Genomic DNA, 27,816 nt, shown 5'->3' on the forward strand with positions numbered 1-27,816 from the left:
TGGAAGAGGCTGGTCAGCTCTGTCAGGAGCTGCTCACTCTCCAGCAGCACCAGCCTGGTGCTGCTGGCTCCTCTCTGTCAGCACCTATTAAAATCTTTAGAGAAAAAAATCTCATTTCTTCAAAATTTTCCACCATTTTAAAAGCCAAGTCGAGAGCTGAATCACTGCTGTAAAAGGAAACACCCTTTCTGAACCACATTTGTGTGATGGGGCCACTGATGCCGCCATTACTGCTTGATCAACACACCCTGGAACAAGAATTTTCATTTCTGAATCCAAGCCTGTTCAAAATCCTCCTGGGGAAGTAAACTAACACCTGGGCATCTTCTGCAGTATAAAAATTCTCTTCTCTTACGGCAGTAGCCTTATGTTTAGACTCAAAAATGCCTTTTCCCTTGCATCAGCTTCTCTCAGGTAAAAGGAAATAAAGACAGAAAGCAAGGGCCCCTTCAGTAAAATCCCACTGAGAAGGGACAGGCAAAATAGGAAGATTTAATTCTAACATGAGGGGACCCTATGATGATGTGAGAGGGAAAGGAGAGAGAAGAGGAATGGCACCTAATCTGGAAGATTCAAGTACATTCACAGATACTTTCCCAAGATGTGCAAGCATCTAGCCTTCTTTAAGGAGACAACGGTGGCATCATATAACTCAAATTAATTCCTTTCTGAATGAAAGCTGAGTAACAAAAACAGAACTTGGCAAGATGGCACAGCACAATGAGGGCAGAATTGTATTCCCAGTTGATACTTGGTGAGATGTTAGGTTGTCATCTCAATATAAAATAAAATGAGGCCGCACAATGGAAAGTGTTTTGAAAAGTAAAAATCCAAGGGAAAGATGAAGGCAGCATTTTAATGAATCTGGAGAAAACGAACTCTGTGGGGTGGGCAGCTCTGACTGTGACCTTTCTCCCGTTGACATCCTGGGAAGAGAAGACACATGATGGAGAGGCCAGTGCCTGCCTCCTTCCCCCACAACGGGAATGGCAGTACCATTTGCCAGCACCTGGAAGCTGAGAGAGAGCCTGGTGTGGATTCTGTCCATCCATTAAAGGCAAGAAGAGTGAAAAGTGGGAGAGAAAGCTCCTAATACCAACAGTGGTGACCTGGGGTCATGCAGTAAGGAGTTATAAAGGCATAAAAGCTGCTTTATTCAGATGGTTCCTTTCAGGGAAACTCATTTCATGATACTTAATGCAGGCAGTTAGAAGAACAGTTGGGTTGGATATAACTTACAGTATGTCACACAAACCTGGAGCGCCCACAGAACATTAATTTCAGGGCACACATTGAGATTATGCACTTACAACCAGCCTCTTTGCCAGGGGCAGCAGCTTGTAACTCAGAAAGTCATGTTTCATTTAGGATGTGCTGTATAGTGTTGAAGGGGAAAGTTAACTGTTTTGTTTTGTTGTGTCTTTTTCCCCAATCTGAGTAGAAAGCCCTTGGGAAAGAGCTACATATGCTAAACTGAAATTTTCTATAAAGGTGTTCTCACTCATTTCAGCACAAATCTGCTTGGGGCATATCTCTTGCACGTTTACTCTTGTTCTAAACACAAGACTTCCCCTGCTACTGAGATCCCCACAAGCAAGCTCACCATTCTGGGATTTGCTTTATCTCATATAGGTTTGGGTATCACTTTCTCCTGAACCTAGAACTATGTTTTCCACCACAGCATGCCAGACACTAACTCATCCCCACTCAAAGGGGCTTTTAGAACACCACTTTCTTGATGTGCTACATATATACAATGGAATACTACTCAGCCATAAAAAAGAATGAAATAATGCTATTTGCAGCAACACGGATGGACCCAGAGATTATCATACTGAGTGAAGTAAGTCAGAAAGAGAAAGACAAATACCATATCATATCACTTATATGTGGAATCTAAAATATGACACAAATGAACTTAGGTATGAAACAGACTCACAGACATAGAGAGTGAATTGCCAAGGGGGAGGAGGGATTGGGGAGGGACAGGGTGGGAGTTTGGGTTTAGCAGATGCAAACTATTATATATAGGATGGATAAACAACAAGGTCCTACTGTATAGCACAGGGAACTATATTCAATATCCTATGATAAACCATAATGGAAAAGAATATGAAAGAGAATGTATATATATATGTATGTATGTGTGTGTGTGTGTATATATATATACATATAACTGAATCACTTCGCAGTACAGCAGAAATTAACACAACATTGTAAATCACTATACTTGAACAAAATTAATTTTTTTAAAAAAAGACATTCTTAAGAGAATTTTCAAAAAAAAAATCCCACCTTCCTCTATGTGGTAGTGAGGTGGTCCTTTTTTTCACCCTTAGCTACTCCTCAGCTCTGGTAATCAGTAACTATTCAACTTAGGTAAGAGAAACCATATTAATTCTTCTAAGTAATGCAAACATCTAATTTTACATGCTCTCAAATTACTTTTCTTTCTACTGCATGTTTGTGTAGCTGTTACATGAGTCCGTTGTACTGATGCAGCTGTCATCCCTTCAACTCAGTTCTTGCCAAACACTGAGCTGTGTCTGGAGATACAAAGATAACCACTCTTGTTGAAGAGATGCCAGTTTAGCGGGAGAGCAGACATGTAAACAGATCCGTATGTGAGATACATGGCCTGGAAAGGGAGAAAAAAATATATTGCACAAATAAATCAGCACAACAGCACAAAAAGAACTAGAGGGCCATAATATACCACAAAGATCCAGTGAAATGCAAGGATTGTGAACATGAAGGTAATACTTGCATTTTCATCTCAGTCAATCTACATACTCTGCTGCAATGGAAGAAGCAACCTCGTTCCTACCTAAAGCCAACTTTCCACTTGAGTCCCAGGGCCAAGCCCCTCTCTCATATCAGGGACACGGTCCTTTAACGATCCACTCTCCTGCATTATCAAATCCTCCCTTCCTGTGGAGTCATTCCAACGTGCATACAAGCATACCTTAATATCATCCTCCCTTGACCTTGAGCCCTCTGGCCTCTTTGCCATTTCTCTGCCTCCCTTCCCGGTGACACTCCTTTCATCTTCTACGTTTACTGCCATCCCTATTACCTCACCCTCCATTCCCTTCTCCCACTGCTCCACCGAACTGACTCTCAGCAAGGCCACCAGTAAGGTCCACCTTGCCATTAGTGACTTTTCTGTTCTTATCTGTCTTGCATAGTGTCTACTGCCCACTCTCACCTCCCCTCAGCCCATACTGAAAGACTGTCTTCTTTAGGCTTCCATGAAAACCCTCTCCTTGTTTTCTTTCTGCCTCACTGCAGCTCCTTTGCAGTTTTCTCTGTCTGCTTCTCCTTGCCTGCCTCATTCCTGTCCCCCCCATAGCCCATTCTCACAGTAGCTAGAGTGGTCTTTCAAAAATATAAACCAAGTTATTTTATTCCCTGACTTAAACCCTCCAATGGCTTCCCATCATTCTTAGCATAAATTCCCTGTCACCGAGGCCCAGTAGTTCCTGGCTCCTGCCTAACCTCTCTGTCTCATTACTAGCCATACCTTCTCCCAACACCCTGCACACTATCCACCACCAGATTTCAGACTTACACTGCCTTTTTTCAGTTCCTCAAACACCCAAAGATAGTTCCCACTTCACAGCCTTTACCACTGCTGTTCATTAGCCTAGATCACTCTTCTCTTAGCTCTCTGCATGGCCAACTGTGATAAGTCAAGTCTCAGTTCAACTGACTTGCTCACAGAGGATTTCCCTGATCTTCCTGCCCAAGTGTCCGTTCCCCAAACTCAGTCACCTGCTAGCTCATCACCCCTTTCCAATTCCTTCAAACACTACACTAAAAAGTGTCATGTTTATTTTTCACATCTCATTTGTCTACCTCTCCTGTGAGAGCCTAAGCTCAACAAGGGCAGGGACTTGGTCTTGTTCAAGCTGTACGTCTAGCTCCAGGCACAGTGTTTAGTACATGGTAGGTACTCTGTAAATATTTACTGAATGGAGGAATGAAATGATGATGAAGTCCTTGGTTAGGATACTGTGTCCAGCTCTTTGCTCTTCAACTACAGAAAAGCACAGGAAGGGGAAAGTTGAAACATAATAATAACTAGTGTACAGGGAAATCAGACTTACGGCAAAAGGTTAACAGAACTAGAATTAATGAGAAAATATTCTACTTTCATTCTTCAGGGGGTCATTACTAGTTTTTTTAAATGTCTAATGAAGATTAAATAAAAAGAAATGGACTACAGGTTCAGCAGACTGGGTTTAAGTTCTAGAGTAGATGAGATGTGGGTTAGTTATGGAAACACTTCCTGAAACTGACTACTATTTAGGATCATAGGAACTGCCCTGGTGGCGCAGTGGTTAAGACTCCATGCTCCCAATGCGGGGTTCCCGGGGTTCGATCCCTGGTCGGGGAACTAGATCCCACATGCATGCCTCAACTAAGGAGCCTGCCTGATGCAACTAAGACCCAGCACAACCAAATAGATAAAAATAAAATATTTTTAAAAAGATAATTAGTTCCAGAAGAACACTGAAGAGCCTTTTAAAACTAAAAGGGATAATAATAATCCTGTATCAACTGAGTGCCTCCTGTGTGCCAAGAGCAGTGCCCAGACTGTGTTGTAAGTCTGCTCTCCTTTGACACTTGTAGCTGCCCTGTGAGGAGACACAAGCTACTACCGTCCTCCTTTTAGAGATGAGACGACCAAGGCTTAGCAGAGCTAACTAACTTGAAAAGGCCACACAGTTGATAAATGACCAAGGTGGGGCCAAACCCAGATCTGTTTGGCTCTAAAATCTGTGCTCCTGACCACTATGTTTAAAAGGGAGAGTTTAAAGCACTGGACATAGCCCTGCTAAAAACATGAGGATCAGTTTTCTTAAAATCTTCACCCAAATCTAGGATTCTAAGGTATTTTCAGGAATAATATAAAGAACATGCTACAAAGAACAACTTAAAACAGCACTATAATGCAGATTCCATCTTAGAGCTTTTGGTTACACAGACGTTTGATGAACTGGACAAAATAATGTGCTTTTGGTTAGCCATTATATAAATTCTCTTGTGTCATCTTGAAGGATTACTTTATTTATAGTCTGAAGAGCTGTCTTAGAAATATGAGAAAAGAAAAACAAGTTTACAAGTATCACTGGGTATGACAAAATAATTCCTTGTTCCTCTGAAGTTATGAACAGAGGTCAGGTCAGCAGATTACGGCCTGCTTATGGCCTGCGAGCTAAGAATGAATTTCACATCTTTTAAAAGGGTTGTTTAAAGGAAAAAAAGGAGGAGAACATGTCACAGAGACTGTGTGGCTCATAAAGCCTAAAATAGTTACTTTTTGGTCCTTTAGCAAAATGTTTGCTGACCCTTGTGCTAGAGCCTAAAAATGTATGCACAAGTATGGAATAGTTGTAATAGAGAATAATATACCTGCTAAGAAAAATCAACTCCCTGAAGGTTTTAGAAAGTATCTTTGGAGGGTTTGTTTGTTCGTTTCTTTTACCAAAGACAACAAAACTTCCCGGAGTCAGATCATAAAGTGGGTCTGACCTCCCAACCTAGATCAGTTAGATGATATAAGGAGGCCTAAGAAGGAAAGGAGAGTACTGAAGAGCTTGGGGGAAAATGAGAATGATCCAATCTCAGAGCTGCACAGGGCCTTATAGATACTAGGAGCCAACACCTTCACTCTGTAAATGAAGAAGCCCCCCAGGGGCGGGGGTGGGGCAGTGGCTTCTTCAGGCCACGAGGACATGCACACACAGCACAGTGATTCGTTCTGGCTCCGAGTCTGGGGCTATGTTCTCTGTGCCACGTGGCCTTTACTTTAGTATAGAGACATGCTTTTGCAAATCGAGGAGCAGGAGACAGCTTTTTAAAAGGTCAGACAAGAACCAGCAGATCTGCAAAGAACATGTGATCTGAAGGTGAAGTCCCAACCCCTCCTATAAAAACTGTTTAATTTCTTTTTTTCTAATTTTAAAAATAGTACACATTGATTATAGAACATAAAAAAAATTAAAGAAAAGAATAATCATTCATAATCCTATTTGATGATAAACACTTTTAACATTTGGTGTATTTCCTTACAGCTTTTTTAAAAATCCATATACACATACATCATTTTAAAAATTAGAATATTGTTATTTTACCTTTTTTTCCACTTAACTAGGTACAAGTCAACTTGTGAGCATTTTTGTGTCATATAAAATTCTCCTAAAACAGTTTTAATGGTTGTACAATTCCATAGTACGTATGTATCATTCTTGCTGTAACGAATTAATCCTTCCAGAACCAACATGAGAGAATATTTTACATCACCCTCATCAACACGACCATGAACACAATTCAAAATATTTTCCCATTTAATAAGTACAAATGATTTCTCTTTGCTTCACAATGAGGTTGATCTTTTTTTTCACATGGCCATTTATTTATTTGCCTTCTTTTGTGAATCATCTATTCTTTTTTTTTTTTTCGGTATGCGGGCCTCTCACCATTGTGGCCTCTCCCGTTGCGGAGCACAGGCTCCGGACGCGCAGGCTCAGCGGCCATGGCTTATGGGCCCAGCCGCTCCGCGGCATGTGGGATCTTCCCGGACCGGGGCACGAACCCGTGTCCCCTGCATCGGCAGGCGGACTCTCAACCACTGCGCCACCAGGGAAGCCCCCGTGAATCATCTATTCTTAATGTCACATGTCCTATCCCCGCTTTTCTTCTGGGGTGCTTGTCTGTTTCTTTTAAGACTCAAATAGCAAAGATTCTAACCTTTTTTCCTGATACAAATTTTGTAATTTTTCCACTTTGCCATTTACCTTTTAATTTTGTCTTTTTAATTTTGTTGTTTCTAATTTCAGAAATGTAGCATTTCTATCTAGTCTGACCCTCTGCTTTTTGTTCTTTGTGATTTTGATAAGATCAGTAATAGCACAAAGCTGGTGTGGGACTATACAAGGGATCATCTACTGGAGCTGGCTGGTGATCTATTAAAGTCTCTAAAAAGCAGCCAGTGTAAGTCTTCCAAACCCACACAGCCTGCAAGTTCTGCCCAATGGTGGCCAAATGGAAGGAACGTGTAGTGTAAATGCTACAGGATGGACCAGGATGCTAGTCCTCAGTTTGCTCCACACTTGCTACACGTCCTCAAACAAAACCCAGTCTCCCTGAGCGCCATATATACCTCACCTAAAAATGAGAGGCGTGGACACTACAGTCTCAAAAGACCTGGCCAGTTCTAAGGCTCATGCTTATTTGACATGTGACAGGAGGGAGCTCAGCATTAGATGCGGAGGGCTAGTTAGCATCCACACCCCGGAGAGACCTGTCCATGAGGAGAGGAAAAAGGTGAGAGACGGTAAAAAGGAACATCTGACACGGGAGGGCTGTAGTCCTTTTGGCATGTCGTGTCAGTTACAGAAATTCTTTCAAGAAGTCAGCATGGCCCACAAGGTCAAAGGCAGAGGGAACCAAAGCTGAAAAGGGTTGAACACTAGTGCACAGATCTTTCCCAGAGGAGGCACCAGGTAGGTAACCTCACTGTGGTTTCCTCTAAGTTAGCTGGGAACTGTAAATGTTGGATATGGGCATAAATGCCAGACGACAAGACCCAAAAAGGGACCTGGATGAGAAAAAGTGGTGGTGAAAGTTCTGAGACGAAAGAGAGAAGGTATCACAAGGGTCGTGCTGAGAGAGCTCTTTGAGGGCAGGCATGGATTGGATCAGAGACGAGAAGGGACAAGAGGCAGTGAAACTCAAGCAACGAGAAGAAATGGTCTCAAGAAGAGGTGGGCAGGGTTGTAGTGGAGATCGAAGTGTTGCCTCCTGTCCCTGTGAAGTACCTGCAAATGCAATATTGTGAAAAATAATACATGCCCTGAAGTATTATGATACTGGCAGGAAAGGAAGAGCATTGGTTAGATAACAGTAGCAGCGCTGTGGGCGCCACCAACAAAGTTCTGAGTCCAGGTCACACAAGACACAAGAAATCACATTAATGAGCTAAAGTTCTTACCTTTATTTGGTAACTAACTAACTAGTATTTATTTACATATACTTCACAAATAATTTTTTTTTCTTGCATAATACTAAGTAATAACACTGGTTCATTTTCTTCACTTTATTGCTACTTTAGTAGTTATTTATCTTTCTCATCTCAGCACTGATTAAAACATAAAACGTCTTTAGGAAATGTTATGTCCTAATTTATGGTTTAATTTAATCTTAGCAGTCAAACACTGATAACACTGCATCTCTTAAAGAAATCAGCCTATCTATTATCATACCCCAATGAGTACGTGAAAAAAACACTCAATGAGAAGAGAAGAAATTGCAAAGCTAGGAGGCAATATGAAGGAAGAGAAACAAATCCTGAGTCCTCCACCGGGCCCAACAAAGTTTATTAAGAATAATTAAAGAGATACTTCCCTGTGTTTCAATGATGGAGGATGCCTCATCCACCTATTTACTTTCCTCTTCAAGCTTGTTTATCGTTTTTGATGTAAAGGAAAAGAAAAGTGCTCCCTTCTAAAAGCATATGAGGTAAGAACTACACTGTAAATAGATTTTTACCCCCAGGCTCAAAATTCTCATTAAATTAAAACTCCATTATTGTTTACACTGTCTTGAACAAGACTGGAAAAAGACTAACCAGATCCCATTGTAGAGATGAGAAAGCTGATGTACAGAAACAGCCTAAGCAAGACTAGAACACCCAGAGAAACAAAGGCCAGCCTTCCAGCACAGGCCTCTCCTGGGACCTCTGTTCACAGCTTCCCTTCAGGGTTCACAGTGGCCTTCAACTGAGGAAGGGTAGAGGAGGAAAGAGCAGGAAACTGAGCTGGGCCCCAGCTTTACACCATGCTACTGCTGGGATCCTGGGAAAGTAATTCTAATGTTCTGATGGCTCCATTTCCTTCTCTGTAAAACGGGGCTGATATTTACATCCACTCCCTAATACAACGTTTGTAAGGATCAAATGAAAGGAAGCGTTCTTTATAAAGTATCAGGTATTCTCGTCACTTAGCGATTTAAGAGAAGAATGATGCAACTAAAATAATAATTCAAAAACTTATATCACTCTGTCATTCATTAATTTCATAAGCTCAGGTCCTAAAACTGCTATATAGCATATATTTAAGTATAATACTTTGTTTCTATTGTTTTGTTTTACCCAACTGAGATAACTATTAGGTGTGTATATACAGGCAAATACACACATAGTGTTTAAAACACATATAGATATATATTTGTATATACATACACATAATTATGATAAGGAAAATTATGGTGTTGCACAAATATCATATAAATTCTTTTAGCAACTGTTGGTAAACAAATAAACCAGAGCCAATGTGCATTTTGCTCATGAAATTAAATTTAAGCTTTCAATGTAAGATTTTATATACAAAATAAAATAGTGCCACTGCATATAAAGGATTACATGATGATATGAATACTATGAGAAGGAGCAAATTCTGTTTATAGGTTTTTTTTTTTATTTTAAAGCCAAGACAACTTTTTTTCCCAAGACAACAATTCTCATCTAAAATTTAACCTAAAAAGAATGAGGTACTTCTGCATTTTTAACCCTTAAAAAAGTGTCCAGGTTACACACAAAACTTCCAGAACCTAGAATAATAACAAAGCATTCAGTGACCTAACAATTACTTTGAATAACGGACACGTATCAACAATTGCAGTGGGTGAAATTGTTCCTTTCTCCGGCACCCTGGAGGCGCAATGTTTAACGAGAAAGAATTATTTATGCCTACAAACAGAGAACTGTAATGGGCCATTTTAATATAACACATCACAGCAGTACAAGCAAGCTGCCAGAAAGGTGTTACCAGGTTTTGACTTATACTCATCTGATTTCCAAGACCAGACTAAAGCTTTGAAAACAGCAGGGGCTTTTGGTTTTGTTTTTCATTATTACTGAGAGTCAGTGGCAACAATAGCTGTGTTGATGGAGTCTTCAGGCAGGAATACTGAGCTTCCACCATTTCCTGCTGAAAATGAGTTCTCACCGACTGCCAGGACTAGGGATGTCAAGACCTACCTCCATTTTTTTCCTCTTTTAAAGTGCTTACAGTAATTTAGTGATTTTAATCATCACTTCATTTTGGAACAACGAAATAATGCTAAGAAGCTCCTATCATAATGCATTGAAAAGACAAGTTTTCGGAAGGGAAACGATGTACAGTTCGTCAGCTTTGCTACCAACTGTAGCAGTCGGAATACTGAAATCAGATTAACAGAAATAGCAGGGAGAGAGCAGAATGGGGAGTGGAGGGGCAGCGAGCAGGGCTGAGGGAGATGAGCACTGAACCGAAATCAGCCTGGGCCAGAGGGAAACCTCTTTACAGGCTGATGATGCAACAAAACAGGGAAATTGGTTTTAGTGTTTTTAACTTCAATTAGTCACATTAATTAATGCTAAAAACAATGTTAACAGTATATTATTTCCATCTAGTTCAATAAAGGATTATACACATTTGAGTAAATTACACAGTATTAAACATTTAAATAACTTGAAATGAAGCCATTACTGTCATTCAAACAAGTTTCTATAGCTAAAGGCTGAATATTAAGTATGAACTGATCTGGCATTACAAGAATATAAATCCTTTATCTTTTTAGAGAGAAGAACAAACGAAAAGATTTGATGACTTCTGATTGAATAAGTGGTTTGTAGTGGCACAGCGCCCTCCAGTGGTCAAATGCTCAAAATGCAACTTCTAAAGGCCAAAGTTCAGTAGCCAATCTTCATTTTGAATGGTGATAATATAACCTTAGCTTTTTTAAAAAAATACAGTGGTTTACCTCAGCACATATTTTCAATACCAGGTCATCTTTGCATTGACAATTTCCCTCACCAAATGTAAAGTTTTTATTTAAATCTAATTTGTTCCTAAGAAATGTTCTGGAGAGTTAAAAAAAAAAATCAAAGAAAAACAAAGCAAAACCTTACTTGGACAGACGAGAGCTGCAATGATGAGTGCATTGTTTTCTGTAAGCCTAGAATAATGGCGGGAATGTCAGCATTAGAGTGGTATTAATTTTTATGTGTTAAAATCTAAGCTCTAGAGGGAGATTATAAACATTATGGAATGCTATTTTGCCTGTTATACGAGTACATATGGCAAGTTCAAAATTACAGAAATGCCTTTTACTCATTTTTTCTATATGTGAACATTTCTGTTTTTAAATAACAGTATAAAATATTCATTGTATATACATCACTTTTTTAAATCACTATAACTCCTATTAGAATGGATCCAAAGTTAAGGGCTCCAATATTATTCTGAAGAAGTATGGAAAGATATTTACCCTTTCAGGTTATCAAAAAAACTCCCTTAGACCAATCTATAATACTTCCATTCTTGAAAATATATTGATTTCTCATATGAAAAGGGATTATAATGCTGTTTATAATAACTGAAAATATGAGTTAAATGATTACAATATTCTTGGTTTTCTACTCTATCAACTGCATTGCCCCAGACCCTATAGAAAATATTGGGTTGGCCAAAAAGTTTGTCTGGGTTTTTCTGTAACATCTTATGGAAAAACCCAAATGAACTTTTTGGCCAACCCAATAGTTACTAGTTGGAATAAGGTAGTTATTTTCAAAAAAAATAATAATGATTATCTAATTAAATTTTTTTCTTCTGCTGCTTACCCAAAGAACAGAAAAGTTTGAACATGTTTTTGAAAAGATCATTCATTTCATTGGAACCAAGAAAGCAACTCTCTCTCTATAACGTAAGTAGAAATGACTTTGGGTTTTGGATTTTGACTCCACCACCCAGAGCAACGCAGGCAAACATCTCCGCGCCTTAGTTTCTTCATCTACAAAATGGAGATAATTGTTCCCATCTCATGGGAACCTTCTGAGGATTCAGAGTAATGATGCAAGTAGAACACTCGGCCCAGTGCCTGTACTCTAGGAGATCCTCAAGGAACACCCTTCCTACCACTGAAAGAATGCAGAAGACCTACTCTCCCTAGGTCTTCTCCCTAGGTCCAAGAGGTCTAGAACCGGGGTTAGGAGCTATGGAGTCACATGGATGAATCAATTAAACCCACTTTGACCGTGCAGGCAGACCTGGAGGTGGTTAGGAAGGAGGAGCAATAACACCGCCACACAGGGATGGTGGCTGAGAGATGTGGATGTGCTCATGAATAAGAATATCTTACTCATTACCCCATCTTAATTACTTTCATCTGTTTCTCTTCATAGTTAAGTATTTAAAGCAGTGAGGTGGTGGGAGATGGTATGGGAGTGTAACCAAATCTTTTCTGGGGAAGATGGGCCCATGAGTAGTCTGAACATGCATTTTCAGAATCATAATAAAATAGACTATATTTGCAAAGTAGGCTTTCTTGCCCTTTGTGATCATGAAAACAAAGCAGTTGAACAAGCTTGATGTGAAAGTGACCTATGCTGTGCTCTGTCACTAGCAAGAACACGAAAAACACTTGTGGCAAGCAAACAGATCCCACTTTCACACTGATCTCATGTGACTGAAAGAAAAAAAAAAGAGCATCCTTCTAAGAGTCCCATTGCCTTGATTCTTTTGTTGCAATTCTTACTTTTTAATGGATAGTTTAAATAATATTGAGAAAGGTGTAAGATTTCTGAGTTTATCGAAAACGGCATGAGTTTTAAAATGTTGAGAAACATTTTTTTAAAGATGCAAATCAGCTTCAGGAAAACGAGAGGGTAAAAGGGAGAAAGGGCTCAAGGGACAACTTTTAAAACTCAGACTTTAGGCTAACGGTCACACCAATTAAGATGCAAATGGATAAGGTTTCTAGCTTTTGCCAGCTTGCCAAGTACCCTGATGACTTACTAGTGGCAACAGCCATTATGTCTTCCCCTTCTGCATCAGTGTCCTAAACAATGCCCTAAAAGCTTACAAGAGTTGAGAGCTGATGCCAGGTCCCAAAGTGGGCAGGGCCTGGCAACACAGACACACACACACACACACACACACACACACACTCCAAGAATTACCCTGAGTGTTGAAACTTTCAACGAGGGCAGCAGAGGTACCAGTGTGTCCCTCCTATCCACGTGGGAAATATCTTTTTCTCAAAAGAGAATTCACAATACAGAGCTAGGACTATCTACCAAGCAAATGACAGATGGGTCTAGATGCATAAGGTAAAGGACAGAATTGGTTTTGGTGACTCTCTGAATATTCATAGAATCTATAAAAGTCCAATCCTTTTAAGATGCAGTCTGTTAGAAATGAATATGCAACTGTACCAAATAAAAACACTGTATTTCTCAAAATGGACACATGGAGGGAACTTTTCCCACCTCCCATTACTGTCGCAATTTCTGGATAAAGTATTATATGAACTTTATGTTGATTTGTGATTTATATACTCTAATGTAGGCCCCCCGATATGGTTTTTTTTCCAAATCGCATTCCCTTATCATTTCACCCATCACAAAAGAGGCTACATTCAGTAAGATAATTCCTAAGGATAGTGTTAGAACTGGCTAGCTCTTCAAAATGATCAGAATTACTGGACCCCGCACATGGCAGCAGCATGGGGTTCCTTTCTTCAAGTTTCTCAGTTCACTACATGGAAAGAAAGAGGGAGAGAAAAGGAGGGCAGGGGAGGGCAGGGGAGAGGGAAAAAAATAAGGTATTCACCGGGAAAGAACTATTATCAATACAATGACTGTTCCTTACAACAAGACCTATTACAATGAAAATCATCATACTAGAGGATCTCCAAAACTTGTTGCTATAAAACTTCAACCAACTAGCTGAGCAACCATTACAGCAAGCAAAGCCTTCAGACCTGGCTATTGTCTCAAGTCCCCAGCAGGACAGAAGGTATTTTTTCAAGTCTTAATTACACAAGCTTGGTTAGAGTCAAACTGTAAAGCAACCAAGCGAGGTGGCAATAGCCAGGTTTACAGAAAGAGGCAGTCAAGGAGGGTAACATGCGTCAGATGTGCTGAAAACAAATAGGTTTAAGGCTGAGGTGTCCCTCAGTTTTAACACTGCTTTTCTGAAATTTGGTTGACTCTACAGAAACACTGACTATAAGGTTACTTTCATATTAATAAAAATCTTCAGTAAGATCAACACTGGAGTGATTCCCAACAAAGTATGAAAGACAGAAATCTGGTCATTTGTATGAATTTGGCTGCCGAAAGCACCTGTCTATAATATCTAAAACCGAATTCAACCTATCCCATTTTTTTCCACAATGAAGTTTTGTCAGGACTCATATGAGGTATTAAGGACCAGTCACAACACCATAACTAGTCTATCATTCACATTCCATACTCATGCAGAAAAGAATGCTATACATACTTCTAAATAGCAGATTGTGCCAAATAGGTCTGTGGAACATAGCTGAATTTGTCATTATTTAGAGGTACATATGTATTTCAAAATGTGTTCTGTTTTGTTCTGTTATCTAGCACCCCCTGCACCCCCAAAAACCAGAGCAGGAAGCAACCCACAAAAGGGGTGGACCGGGTGCACTGGCCAGGAAGGGCCATACAGCCCTTCTGCTCACAGCCCACTGGCCTGAGCTGGTGAGAGAGCCAGCATCAGAGGTGGGTAATGTGAGGGGACACATGGAAGAGCTGACGAGCACTACTGCTTATGCACACCATCCAATTTTCTAAATCTTTGATTCTAAAAATCAAGAAGCCCCACACCTTTCCCCTTGTAAGCTTCACTCTCCATAATAAGGATTTGTGCCTATCACCCGCTTTGGTAATTTTCTCCCATTAGCAGATGGGCCAGTTCTTCTTTCCATGTTGATTTACTCACAAAATTACATCCAAAACAGATGGGACCCTAAGGATACAAATTCCACAGAACAAAAACCTGTACAATCAAGCTAAGTCCCCTCATGTTTTTCTCCATATCAATTATGTACCATATTTTAAAACACACACACACACACACACACACACACACACACACTAATGAATGATCTAGCATATTTGGAATCTAAACAGTGCCTGTCAGCAACAGCTAGGGGTTCATTTCTTACACTTGGCCCTCTGTCGAGCCTGTTTTCTGTCAGCTTTCTAATTTTCTCTTTAATTTTGCTAAGGGAACACTATTCTGACAAGTGATTAAGCAATACACAAAAATCAGAGAAAAAAAATGTTAAATTAAGCACTTTTGTCTAACCCTCCTCAGAACACTGCCAAGTACCGCACATTCCACACCGCAGCCTCAGAGCACTGTGCACAGGGGCTGCCTCCTCTGCATTCAGCACACAAATCACTCTGACGATGATCACCCACATTTATCTTTATTTTTAAAATCACCTCACTGTTGCCAATGGCACTGAACATTATTATTACTAATCCAGCTACTCTTAATAATAGTATTTAAGTAACTTGTCATCTTGGGAATTTTATAAACAGTAGCTAATTAATTGTCAAGCATTTAATGTAACAGGATTCTAATCTCCAACTTCTGAAGCAGGGTATTTATTTGTTATAATGGTAAAACTTCTGTTTGCATTGCTTATTTATTCAATATATATTCTCTATCTCATCGATTCTGATTTTTATATCTGCTTGGTAAGTAAAATAAAGACTCACATGCTGAAAGACACAGACAGCACACTTTACAAACAGTGATGAATCTCCTGCAACTCCTTTTATTCACACTACAATAGATTCTATATTACCATGCAAAGAAAAACAAAACAAAACACCATAGATTATTTCCCCTTGTTTGCAAGATATACTCACAGTATTCTGATAGGAACAGGAACTTGAAGGTGCGGCATGCTATGTCTCAGGAGTGTGAGTAAATACAATATTCTGTTGACATCTTGTTCCTGCTTTCAAACAACCAGGTATCTTACGTATGAACTGTCAGGACAGCTAAACAAGTTTTCCTGTCTAAATGTGCCCACATTCTTTTCAGAGAACTCATCTTAAGCTGAGGTCCCTATCTCAGTTGAATACTTAGTTGAATGTGGTAACAATTTCTTAACTTGCAATATTTAAAAGGTGTAAACACCGGTCAGAATGCCCATCATCAAAAAATCTACAAACAATAAATGCTGGAGAGGCTGTGGAGAAAAGGGAACCCTCCTGCACTGTTGGTGGGAATGTAAATTGATACAGCCACTATGGAGAGCAGTATGGAGGTTTCTTAAAAAACTACAAATAGAACTACCATACGACCCAGCAATCCCACTACTGGGCATATACCCTGAGAAAACCATAATTCAAAAAGAGTCATGTACCAAAATGTTCATTGCAGCTCTATTTACAATAGCCAGGACATGGAAGCAACCTAAGTGTCCATCAACAGATGAATGGATAAAGAATATGTGGCATATATATACAATGGAATATTACTCAGCCATAAAAAGAAACGAAATTGAGTTATTTGTAGTGAGGTGGATGGACCTAGAGTCTGTCATACAGAGCAAAGTCAGTCAGAAAGAGAAAAACAAATACCGTATGCTAACACATATATATGGAATCAAAGAAAAAGAAAAAGGTCATGAAGAACCTAGGGGTAAGACGGGAATAAAGACACAGACCTACTAGAGCATGGACTTGAGGATATGGGGAGGGGCAGGGGGAGGCTGTGACGAGGTGAGAGAGTGGCATGGACATATATACATTACAAAGCGTAAAGTGGATAGCTAGTGGGAAGCAGCTGCGTAGATCAGCTAGGTGGTTTGTGACCGCCTAGAGGGGTGGGATAGGGAGGGTGGGAGGGAGGGAGACACAGGAGGGAAGAGATATGGGAACGTGTGTATGTATAACTGATTCACTCTGTTATAAAGCAGAAACTAACACACCATTGTAAAGCAATTATACTCCAATAAAGATGTTAAAAAAAAAAAGGTGTAAACACCACCAGTTTTATCTGCCAACCTTCCCCTCACACATATACCATACATACTTTCCATATGACAATGCAAATGGTCTGAATCCTGCAGAAAACAGAAAGGTATCAAAGAAAGATAGAATCCCTTTCTTGGGCCCTTAATGAGGTCTCCAGAGCCAAAGGTAAACCAATAACAAATTGTACTTTTCACATACTAGGGGAAAGAAAAAAGGCAAAAGGCAGGGGTGAGCTTGTCATCTGAAATTAATTGAACTTAGCCATGCCAAGAAAACACTGGTAATAAACCCTCCCCATCTAAATTAAGGGTTTTATACCATGAAAAAAAAATAAAAATTTATGGCAGTAATTTCATCTGGGTTTTTCAGGAAGTGCTTGCTGATTTTCTTGTACTCAGTAGAGAAATCCCCAAGGAGCAATGCAGACTGCAATAAGGCAGACTTCTAAAAAGATACCATTTAATTTCTCACTCCTCCCCTTGCACTATTACCACACTTCCACTTTTCTCTAACTCAGTATTAACTCTCTCAACACAATTCTCTTCCACTAGCTCCCAGCACCAACTTGCAGGGGAGGAGAGACAGGCTCAATCTGCAACTGCCCATCTGCTGCTCTTGGCGAGAGAAGTACAGGTGAAGAGAACGGGAAGCCCCTGAAGCACATACTTCAGTTGTCTTTGGCTGTTTTTTTTTTTTTTTTTTTTTATGACACCCAGCCATCTTAATTGAAGGCACCAAAAGTCTTAATGGTTTCAAAACCACCATCATGCAACACCTTTAAGACTGGTGACAAGAACTGATGAATGACTTCTGAGGGGGAAGAATATCACACACAGAACCATGGTTCCCAGCCCATGGATCACATGTGGTGGGGGGCAGCTCTATAGGCCAGGCACAGAGTTACCTGCAAGGGTTCTGCAAATCCCCATGGACCTGTGGATCAACTATATAAAGACACAGACACAGTATTTGTTTTCTAATGTCCACAGACACTGGTGTGATGATGAAAACAGAAATTTCTTAAAAACCATAAGTAAATTCGCAGCGGCTTTTTGTCATTTTCTCAATGAATGGCTTCTTTAAGTACAATAGCTAATTTACAATCCAGAAATATTTTTTGAAGTCAAAGAGCATCTTCATCTTGAAAAATACAAGGAACAATTGATCTAAGTGTTAGAATTTTCAGTGTTTTACATTCAGGCACATGGTAGGTACTCAATATTTGTTGACATTTTTCTTAGCCCCTCTTGCATATATATATATTTTTTTTTTCATTCCAGTCTCTAACAGTTTACTTCATCGATTCATCCCATCTCTTGGTGTACAAGACAGCAGCAGTTCTCAAAGTATGGTCTGGGGACTCCTAGGGGTCCCTGAGACCCTTTCAGGAGGTCCGTGAGGTCAAAGTTTGTTAATTCTAAGAAGTTATTTGCCTGCCATGTGTGTACTACATGACCTGTGATATTACAACAGATTGAATGAGAAAATAGATATGAGAATCCCAACTGTCTTCTATTTATTGTATCAGCTATTAAGGAGATTTGCAAGGCCTCTTTTCTCACTAAATTTATTTTGTTTTGGAAAATATAGTTATTTTTCATTAATAAATATTATTTACATTGAGATGTAGTGGGTTTGTTATTAAATTTTTAAATAAATAAATAATCATTGATAGGTATGCTCTGCATAAGCAAAAGCTCTTTGAGGTCCTTAATAGTTTTTAAAAGTATAAAGGGCTCTTGGAAACAAAAGTTTGAGAACTATTGTTATAGAGATAGCAACGTTGTGGTGTCAATGCAGAACCTGGCTTCTGTTTTCAGGAAAACTGCTGATCCCTAGAGGTATACAAGCAGATGCTTGACACCTACCTGTTGAGGATGTTGAAGAGAGGATTCAAATGTATTGGGTGGTGGGACCAGCTGGCTCTCTGTGGTACCTCCTAACATGAGATTCTATAATTCTATTTTAGAGGGAAACTAAGGAAGCCTCCTTCCAAAGTTGTGGCTGCTGACATGGAATATGAATAATACTTCATGTACCTTCGTTTTCCCACCCACAAAACAATATGAGCACGTTAATGGGCAAATTAATATCTTTCCATGGTTGTATGGTCTTCATGTCAGTACAACATTTCAAAAAATTTGAAAGCAAGGTGACATTTTAATTTTGCTTATTGGGGTTCTTTTTACAAGAAAAGCTCTCTCCTCCACGTCAAGCCACGGTTTTCAAATAACGTAACACAGTACCATTCACTCTGAAGGGAAAGAATGTTAGCATGGTACCATTCACTCCGAAGAATATGGCCATTCACTGTCTTCTCAAAGAATGCCCTTATGGCCAAATGGTAAGGTCAATAACAAGGCAAACAAAGATTCTGCTGACAGAAATTCCAAAGGCAAATAAATTCATGCCAAACCTGTAGAGACGAGTGGGATATTTTAATCTTCTGCACAAGTCTTGCTCTTGCATGAGATGGAAACAGGATGGCTTACCCTTAATGAGCATACTGTGCCCACAGAAACCAGCAAGATGTTTAGAAAATATGGTGTCATATTAATGAAGAAATAGAACTTTTAGAAAATAAAATAACCATACTTGTATAATTTGATTCAATTCAATGAACATTAATTGAGCCCCTGTTATGTTCCAGTAATTATTCCAGGTGATCATGAAGAGGAGATAAATGAGACATAACCTAGGACATAGTCTAGGAACTCACACTCTAAAAGGGAAACCAGGTAAATCATTGTAACACAATGTAATAAGAGATATAAAAGTAGGTGTTTTAATACTATGGAAATATAGGTGAAAAAGTAATTAATTCAGTCTGGTGGGGAATGAGGAAAATAGATACTACATATGTAACGGGAGGGGCGGGAAGGGAGAAGTTTATGCCTAACTCATAATCTCCTGTCTCAGTTGAGTCCTCAACATCTTTTGATGATCCTTCTATGTGTCACCTCCACTCTCCACAGCTGCTATCTCAAACCTCCTCCATTCCTCTCCCATCTCCTCAGCAGCTGTTCTTGCCGCCTTCTGCAGAGAAGAGAGAGATGCACCAGCCTCTGGCCACCCAACCCATGGCTGGGCCTGCTGCCCATCCTCCTTCCCTTTATGAGGAGGCCAAGGCTAATCTCTCCACTAAGGCCCTACAGCCAATCTATTCTCCCTGGTCAGGAAGCTCTGCTAGCCAACCTTTCCCTTCCCAACCTCTCCCTCACTCCCTTATCACCAGCATATAAACATGCTCCCCCAGCAGCCCTCTCAAGAAGTAATTATTTTTCTCTCAATGCCCCATAAGTCCCAGGGCCAGGAGGTCGGGGAGGCAGCTATGCCTGTTCTCCACTATACTCCCAACAGGCCTCTTCCTACTCTGCGCATGTCTCCAAATCTCCATGCTCGAGCAAAGCTCAAGCCCCGCCCCCCATTGGCACCGTTATTTACCATCTTCACCCTTATTCCACCCAACTGAAAACCTGTACTCCTGGCTCGCTTCCCTTCCACTCCCACTCCTGTCATCATATGTCAACAAGAACATACACTATGCAAACAATATCTTGGCCTCCCAGGTCCTTGATAACCTCTTTCAGGGACCCTTCTTCCACTATATCTCAGTGACCCAAATCCATGGGCAACTCCTTGAGCTGGTCAACAGAAACCATTACCCATGCCAAAATTCTAAATTCACACATCCCACATTACAACACCCCTCCCCATCCTTGCCATTCATTAGTTTTAGTATCTCCACTGCTAAAAATTCTTCCTCCTCATTGAGCCTTCTAATCTACTGATTCTCAATCACAATCTCACAACCCCTTTCTGTCCCTCTTTGTTCAGCTTACTTTTTCAGTCTATGTATAATCATTCCTTGCAGAGTACTTTTACTTCCCCTGTCCCCTCTCTCTCTCCATCATACTTGCTTAGCAAACCCCAGCCCTAGTGACCCCAGGTATACACTTTATCTAAGTACAAACCCAAGTAACAGTATACAGCTACAGAAAACAGAAAACCATACAATCTGACTACATTTTAAATTCAACATGGCCCAGCAATCCTACTGTACATCCTTTTTGACTTTCTAGGATTGACTTCATAATTTGAGTTTTCCAAGTTCCTCCTTTCAACTGATGATTTCATATCTTATTTCACTGAGACTATAGAATGTCCTCATGTTATTACCACCAAAACTACAAAATTATGGGCAACTAAATAATCTTCTCCTTCCTCCCCATTACAATGGAGAAAGTATTCCTTTACTTATCAAAGCCCAGCCCTTTCATGTGTACTTTAGCCCCCATCTCCTCTTACCTATTCAAGGACTTTGCATCTTCGGTTAGACCCCCTTTTCCCTGCATCATCAATCTCTCAAAAATTGCAGGTGAAAACGTGAATTTTTACAGTTTTGAGAAAGTAATTAGCAATACCAGCTAAAATTACATAAAATACCTATGTTCTTCAATCCATTTCACCCATTCCTAGAATCTCTCCTATACAAACATACCAATGTTTAAGTATGGATACATACACACACACACACACACACACACACACACACACTCACGGGGTGCAGGGATGGGGGAGTGCAGAGTGTTCATTATAGCCTTATTTTCAAAGGCAAAAATGAAAACAAAGCAAATGCTCATCAGTAGTGATAGGCTGAATAAATTATGATAGAACCATACCACGGACCATCACACAGCCCTTAAAAGAATGAATTAGATCAATTCTAAAAGATTTAGTACAATTCGTATAGCTCTACTTCCCCACTTGCTTTCACTAATCTTCTGACCCCACCATAACACTGAACACGATTTTGCAAGGATAACCATTAATCTAGGTGATGCCAAATCCATAGCCACTTTTCTGGTCCTATTAGAACCATTCAACAGAGCTGCTTCCTCCCTTCATTCCTTGAAACACCCTTCCCAGCTTCCATGATACCACCTTCTCCTGAGTTCCTACTTCATTAGCCGCCTTCTCAATTTTCTTTGCAAGCTCTGTCTCCTCTTTCTGACTTCTAAATACTGGCATTGCTCAGAGCTTCACTCTACATCCTCTTCTCAGGTGATTTTGTCCATTCTCATGGCTGGAAACACATCTATACACCAACTAATTTTAAATATCTATCTACAGACCAAACCTGTCCTCTAACCTCCACATATCTACAATTCAATTGCTGAGTTAAAATATCTCTCTTATGCAAACGAATTTTAGCATGTATAAAATGGGGGCTTTTGATTCTGCATGTCTTCCCAGCCCCAACCCGCACCGAAAATCTGGGGCCCCCTGAGTTCTTCCCCGCTCAGTAAATGGTGTTACCAGTTATGCAGACACTAACCAGACACTGAAGTGTTCCCTCCTCCGTGTCCCTTGGCCTTTTCGGCACTCATCAGCCAAATCATATTGATTCTACCCTCACAGTATATTTCACTAGCCATCCTCTTCCCTCTACCTCCATCCTAATCCAAGTAGCCACTGACTTATTCCCTTCCTCTGTCCTTGTCCTACCTCCATTAGTAACCCATTATCCACAAAACAGCCATTGTGACTTTTTTAGAACTTAAATCAGATTGTGTCATTCTGCTTAAAACCTTTTAATGGCTTCCCACAGTTCTTGAATAAAACACAAACTAACACCATGCATACATGACCCAACTCGCGCTACTCTCCCCAGCTCACCTCACTGTGGCCATAAAAACCTGCTGTTCCTGCTGGTTTCTGGAATACACCAAGCTGCTTCCATCCCAGGACCTATGCACTTAATGCTCTCTCAGAATGAAATACTCTTTCCTAGGTTCTTTACTCCCTGTCTCCTTCTCATTCTTCAGATCTCAATTTATTTTTTGTCAGTAGTTGTTCAGCAGTTAGTTGTGATTTTGGTATTTTCGTGAGAGGAGGTCAGCTCAAGTCCTTCTATTCCACCATCTTGTCTCAAACCCCGCAGATCTCAGTTTAAAACCACACCTCCTCAAAGAGGCCTTTCCTGACCACACTACCTTAAGTAGGTCTCACTATCATTCTCACCGCAGCATTCTGCTTATTTCCTTTGTAGTGCTTCTCATTATTTTTATTTGTTATTCAATTATTAAGTAGCTATTCCGCTAGAATTAAGATCTATTCTCAGCATACAGCACAGAGTTCGGCTCACAAAGGGCCTTTAATGAATGATCACTCTAGGAGGGAACCAACAGAATAATTAAATTTCTCCTGGCTCAACAATTCTCCTCTGCCTCAGGTTACTACCCATCCGTCCTGTCTCTGTTGTCTCAAACTTCTTGAAACAAGTGTCAACTCACAATTATTTTTTTCGGTTTTATTGAGATATAATTGACATACAACACTGTATTAGTTTAAGGTGTTCAACATGACTTGATATTATTCATGATTATTTTACCTCACACCCTTCAACCCACTCCTCTCCATGCCATGAAACTGCTCTTCCTTCTGACAGAACATTCTTGTTGTTAAAGCAAATGAAAATTTCTTACTGGCCTCTTTATGACATTTAACCCTGTTGATCACTCCCTCCTTCTTAAAAAGTTCTCTTGCCTTACATGACAACTCACCCTCCTGATGTTCCTTCTACCTTTACCACTCCTTTTCAATATCCTTCTAAGGCTCCTCCTTTCCTAAAATGTTTCCTAAAATGTTCTAACCCAGACATTCGCCCCTCTCTACACATACTGAATCATTTCATGCACTCATATGGTTTCAGTTACTCTATATAAATGCAAATGTCTCCCAAATCTTTATCTTTAGCCCAGATCCTACTCCCATGCTTCAGACCATTTATGCCTAAATGGCCAGGTGATATATCTACTTGGGTGGCCAACTGGCACCTCAAACTCAATATATTTAAAAATAAACTCATCTCCTTTCCCTGCCCCATCTGCCCCTTCTCCTGTATTCCCATTTAGTGAATGGTACCCGTGACCCCAAGCCAAGAACCTAGTCTGTGACACACTGATGTCTCTCCCTACTCCCCCAACACATCTACTTTTAACCAAGGTCAGTATATTCTAACAACTGAATATTTCCTTAAATTGCCCACTTCTCTGAATCTCCACTGCCACTACCTTGATTCAAGCCATGGCATTTCTTGCCTAGACTTCTGTAAAAGTCTTTAAATTCTATTCTTATCTCCCTCAAAGCGTTCTCCATAGAGCAGCAGGAGTGATCGTATGAAAACATAGTAAATCTTATATGACTCCGCTACATAAAACCCATCAATGGCTCCAACTGTCTTCAGAATAGAATGCAAATTTCTTAACCTGGCTGACAAAGCCCTGAATGATCTGGACCCTGCTTGCCTCTCCAGTCTCATTTCTGGATACTCCTTGCCTCCTCTTCTATGCTCTGACCACAATAAACTACCAATTTTCCATGCTTTCTCTTCTTGCAGTCCATACATGTTATTCCCAAAAATCTAAGACAGGCTTTCACCTTCCACGATGCACCCACACCCTCCTCACTCCTCCACCAACCCTGATCTTCTACGACTAGACTAGGTAATGCTCTCCAGTACTAACTATCCTATAGCCCCACTTCAGAGAACTGAAATTGCCTCTTGATCTGTCTGTAATCCTACCTACTCACCTGAGAACCACTGAATCAGAATCTCCAGGGCAGGGACCCCACCCAGCACCTGTACTTTTTAAAGGCTTACATGTAAGCCTTACAGCTAATGTACAGCCAGGGTTGAGAAGAACTGCTGTTAACAACTCTCTTTGAGGACGAGGAGCTCAATGTTTACTCTTGTAACCCAATACCCAGAACACTGCTGACACATAGAAGTTATTCAAATATGTGATTAAGCGGGCTTCCCTGGTGACGCAGTGGTTGAGAGTCCACCTGCCGATGCAGGGGACACGGGTTCGTGCCCGGGTCTGGGAAGATCCCACATGCCGTGGAGCGGCTGAGCCCGTGAGCCATGGCCGCTGAGCCTGCACGTCCGGAGCCTGTGCTCCGCAACGGTAGAGGCCACAACTGTGAGAGGCCCGTGTACCGGAAAAAAAAAAAAAAAAAAAAATGTGATGAAGCAAAGAAGGGAACAGGGCAGTGGGTGGAAGGAAGAGAAGGAATGAATGAATTTTAAATAATCTTCAAGAACCTTCCACACACTAGTAAAAGGACATATTATCAGGAGTGCAATCTTTAAGAACAAAGTTTGGGGAATTCCCTGGCAGTCCAGAGGTTAAGACTCGGTGCTTTCATTGCCGTGGGCCCAGGTTTGATCCCTGGTCAGGGAACTGAAATCCCACAACCCATGCTGACCAAAAAAAAAAAAAAAACAAAGTTTCTATTCTGCTTTCAGGGTTATTTTCTACAGTTAAACTATAGTCTCTTATAAAGAATGGCAGCTAAGATATGTTAGGCCTAAAAGGTTCAGTATAAATCAGCTTTCACATCTATAACCCTGCATGCTCCGCCTTCTTGACCTTATAAATACTGGCTATCAAGGCACAAAATGTAGAAAAATGCCAACCATTTGAGCACCTGAACTTTCCTAAAAATGCAGAGTGAGAACTCCTGAAATAAAGCAGTGGAGTGGGTTAAAATAGTGTTGAACCTTTCAGAGAAAGAAGTAACTACACAGTGCTTTAGTAGCAAGTATGCATAAGACATAATAAAATGGCACAGAATTAACACTACTCAAAGAAAAATCTAATAAAACCCTGAATTTGCAGAAGAGGCACTGCACAAACAGGGTAGAAACGTCTTTATATCTCCCTTGTTGCTCTGAGTGCAGCAGCCTCAGTATATATTTGTTGAATGAATACCTGATGAATGATGAATGAGTATGGTTCTTAAAGGAATTACTTACATTTTCTCCCCCTGATCAAAGAGCCAGCTACTCTTAGCCTCATGTTTCATCAAAAGAAAATATTTACCAAGTGCCTAAACCAGCTGGTAATGTGCTAGTACACAGCATTCTAAAAGAACCACATGGCTTGGCTTCTGCATCTCAGAGCTTGTCATACAAATCCTATGTCTCCCAGCACCAGCACCACCCAAGAAATGTGCATACTGTACAGTCCAGCGATGTTCCCTAAACATGCCACATTCCTTTATGACACCATAAATTTTTTTTTAATTTTATTGAAGTATAGTTGATGTACTAGTTGAAGTTGTGCTAATTTCTGCTGTACAGCAAAATACAACAGTTATACATATATATTCTCAGTTATACATATATATTCTTTTCCATTATGGTTTATCAAAGGATATTGAATATACCTGTCTGTGCTATACAGTAGGACCTTGCTGTTTATCCATCCTATGTATAATGGCTTGCATCTGCTAATCGCAAACTCCCAATACTTCCCTCCCCCAACTTGCCACCCCCTTGGCAACCACCAGTCTATTCTCTGTCTGTGAGTCTGTTTCTGTTTCATATATTCATTTGTATCGTATCTTAGATTTCACATATAAGTGATATCATACGGTATTTGTCTTTCTCTTTCTGACTTACTTCGCTTAGTATGATAATCTTTGCGTCCATCCATGTTGCTGCAAATGTATGATGCCATAACTTTTCATATATATTCCTCCCTCTGCCCAAAATACACCTGGAAACGCCTACTCATCCTTGAAGACCTAGGTACATATTATCTTCTTTGTAAAATATTTTCTGAATTCCCCAGAAATAAGCATTTCCTCCCTTGTTCTTCTACCATAGTATTTTGTAAATACACTTAGTGTATCTGACTCGCATTTGAATGATGATGATTAACTACATAGTCATTGTGCACAATTCAAAGTATGAAGGGAAACCATTCACTTTTTCACATTTGAAACATTTTCACATGGAAGAAAAAAGAGTAAAGATTTACCTGGATAGATAACAGGAAAGACATAAGGTGCAATTCTGGGAAAGGCTTAACCGAGATGTGGGCAAGTAGAGGAAAGGTAAAGGAAATGGTCTGAGGTCCTTTTCAAAGCTCAGAGTAGGGATTCTGCGCTTGATCCACAGGGCAATGAAAAACTACCACTATGTTTTACAGAAGGAAAGGGATGATAAGGTTCACATCACCCTTTTAATTGTGGAGTGCCTATGGAACGTATGTACATCAAACACCACATAGTGACTCTCAGATGCCATCAAATGAGATGAACCACGTAAAATTCACTCTTCCAGCGCACTGTGAGCTGTTTAAGAATAAGGATGCAGGTTCCTTCACCACTGTCTCTCCAGAACAAAGCAGAAAGTGGGAGCTGCTTACTGGACTGAAGTGAATTCTTCTTTAACAACTTTACATAATATGCTCTGCAAAATCTTTGCCAGATTATGTATCAGAATAGAGGTGTTGTTGGGAGCTAAGCTATTTTGCCTGACCCTTTCACAAAACAAAACAAAACAAACATAATCCTTTTAGAGGCAATCATCAGTAGTTTAATAAATCTCAGGAAATATCTTCATCACCTTTAAGAACTGAATTTTTAATTCTGAAGGGGCAGATTTTTAAAATGAACCCATACCATTTTAAACTATTCTTTATATAAATGTTTAATTAACTACTATACTGATAGAATAATGCTGAAGTTTAACATTATCATACATGTAATGTAAAGATAATAAGATTTTAAAGTGTGTATAGTCTAAAAGCCCCCAAATTAACAAAAATATAACAAGGATCCAATCAAAAAGCTACATTAATAAGTGCAGTGGTTCTTTACTTATTTTATTTTTGGCTGCACTGGGTCTCTGTTGCTGCCATGTGGGCTTTCTCTAGTTGCGGTGAGCGGGGGCTACTCTTGGTTGCGGTACGCGGGCTTCTCATTGCAGTGGCTTCTCTTGCTGCGGAGCGCGGGCTCTAGAGTGCAGGCTCAGTAGTTGTGGCGCGTGGCTCAGTAGTTAGTGAGCGTGCAGGCTCAGTAGTTAGTCGCTCTGCAGCATATGTGATCTTCCCAGAGCAGGGCTTGAACCTGTGCCCCCTGCATTGGCAAGTGGATTCTTAACC

At 40.2% G+C, this 27,816-nt stretch overlaps 1 protein-coding gene across 2 annotated transcripts in view; it reads right to left on the minus strand.

Moving 5' to 3' along the window:
* The window catches only part of BTBD9 (BTB domain containing 9), a 405,791-nt gene that overhangs the window by 269,690 nt on the left and 108,285 nt on the right, over positions 1-27,816 (minus strand). The window lies entirely within an intron of this gene.

This window comes from Phocoena phocoena, chromosome 10, assembly GCF_963924675.1.
Source record: "Phocoena phocoena chromosome 10, mPhoPho1.1, whole genome shotgun sequence".
Taxonomy (NCBI): domain Eukaryota; kingdom Metazoa; phylum Chordata; class Mammalia; order Artiodactyla; family Phocoenidae; genus Phocoena; species Phocoena phocoena.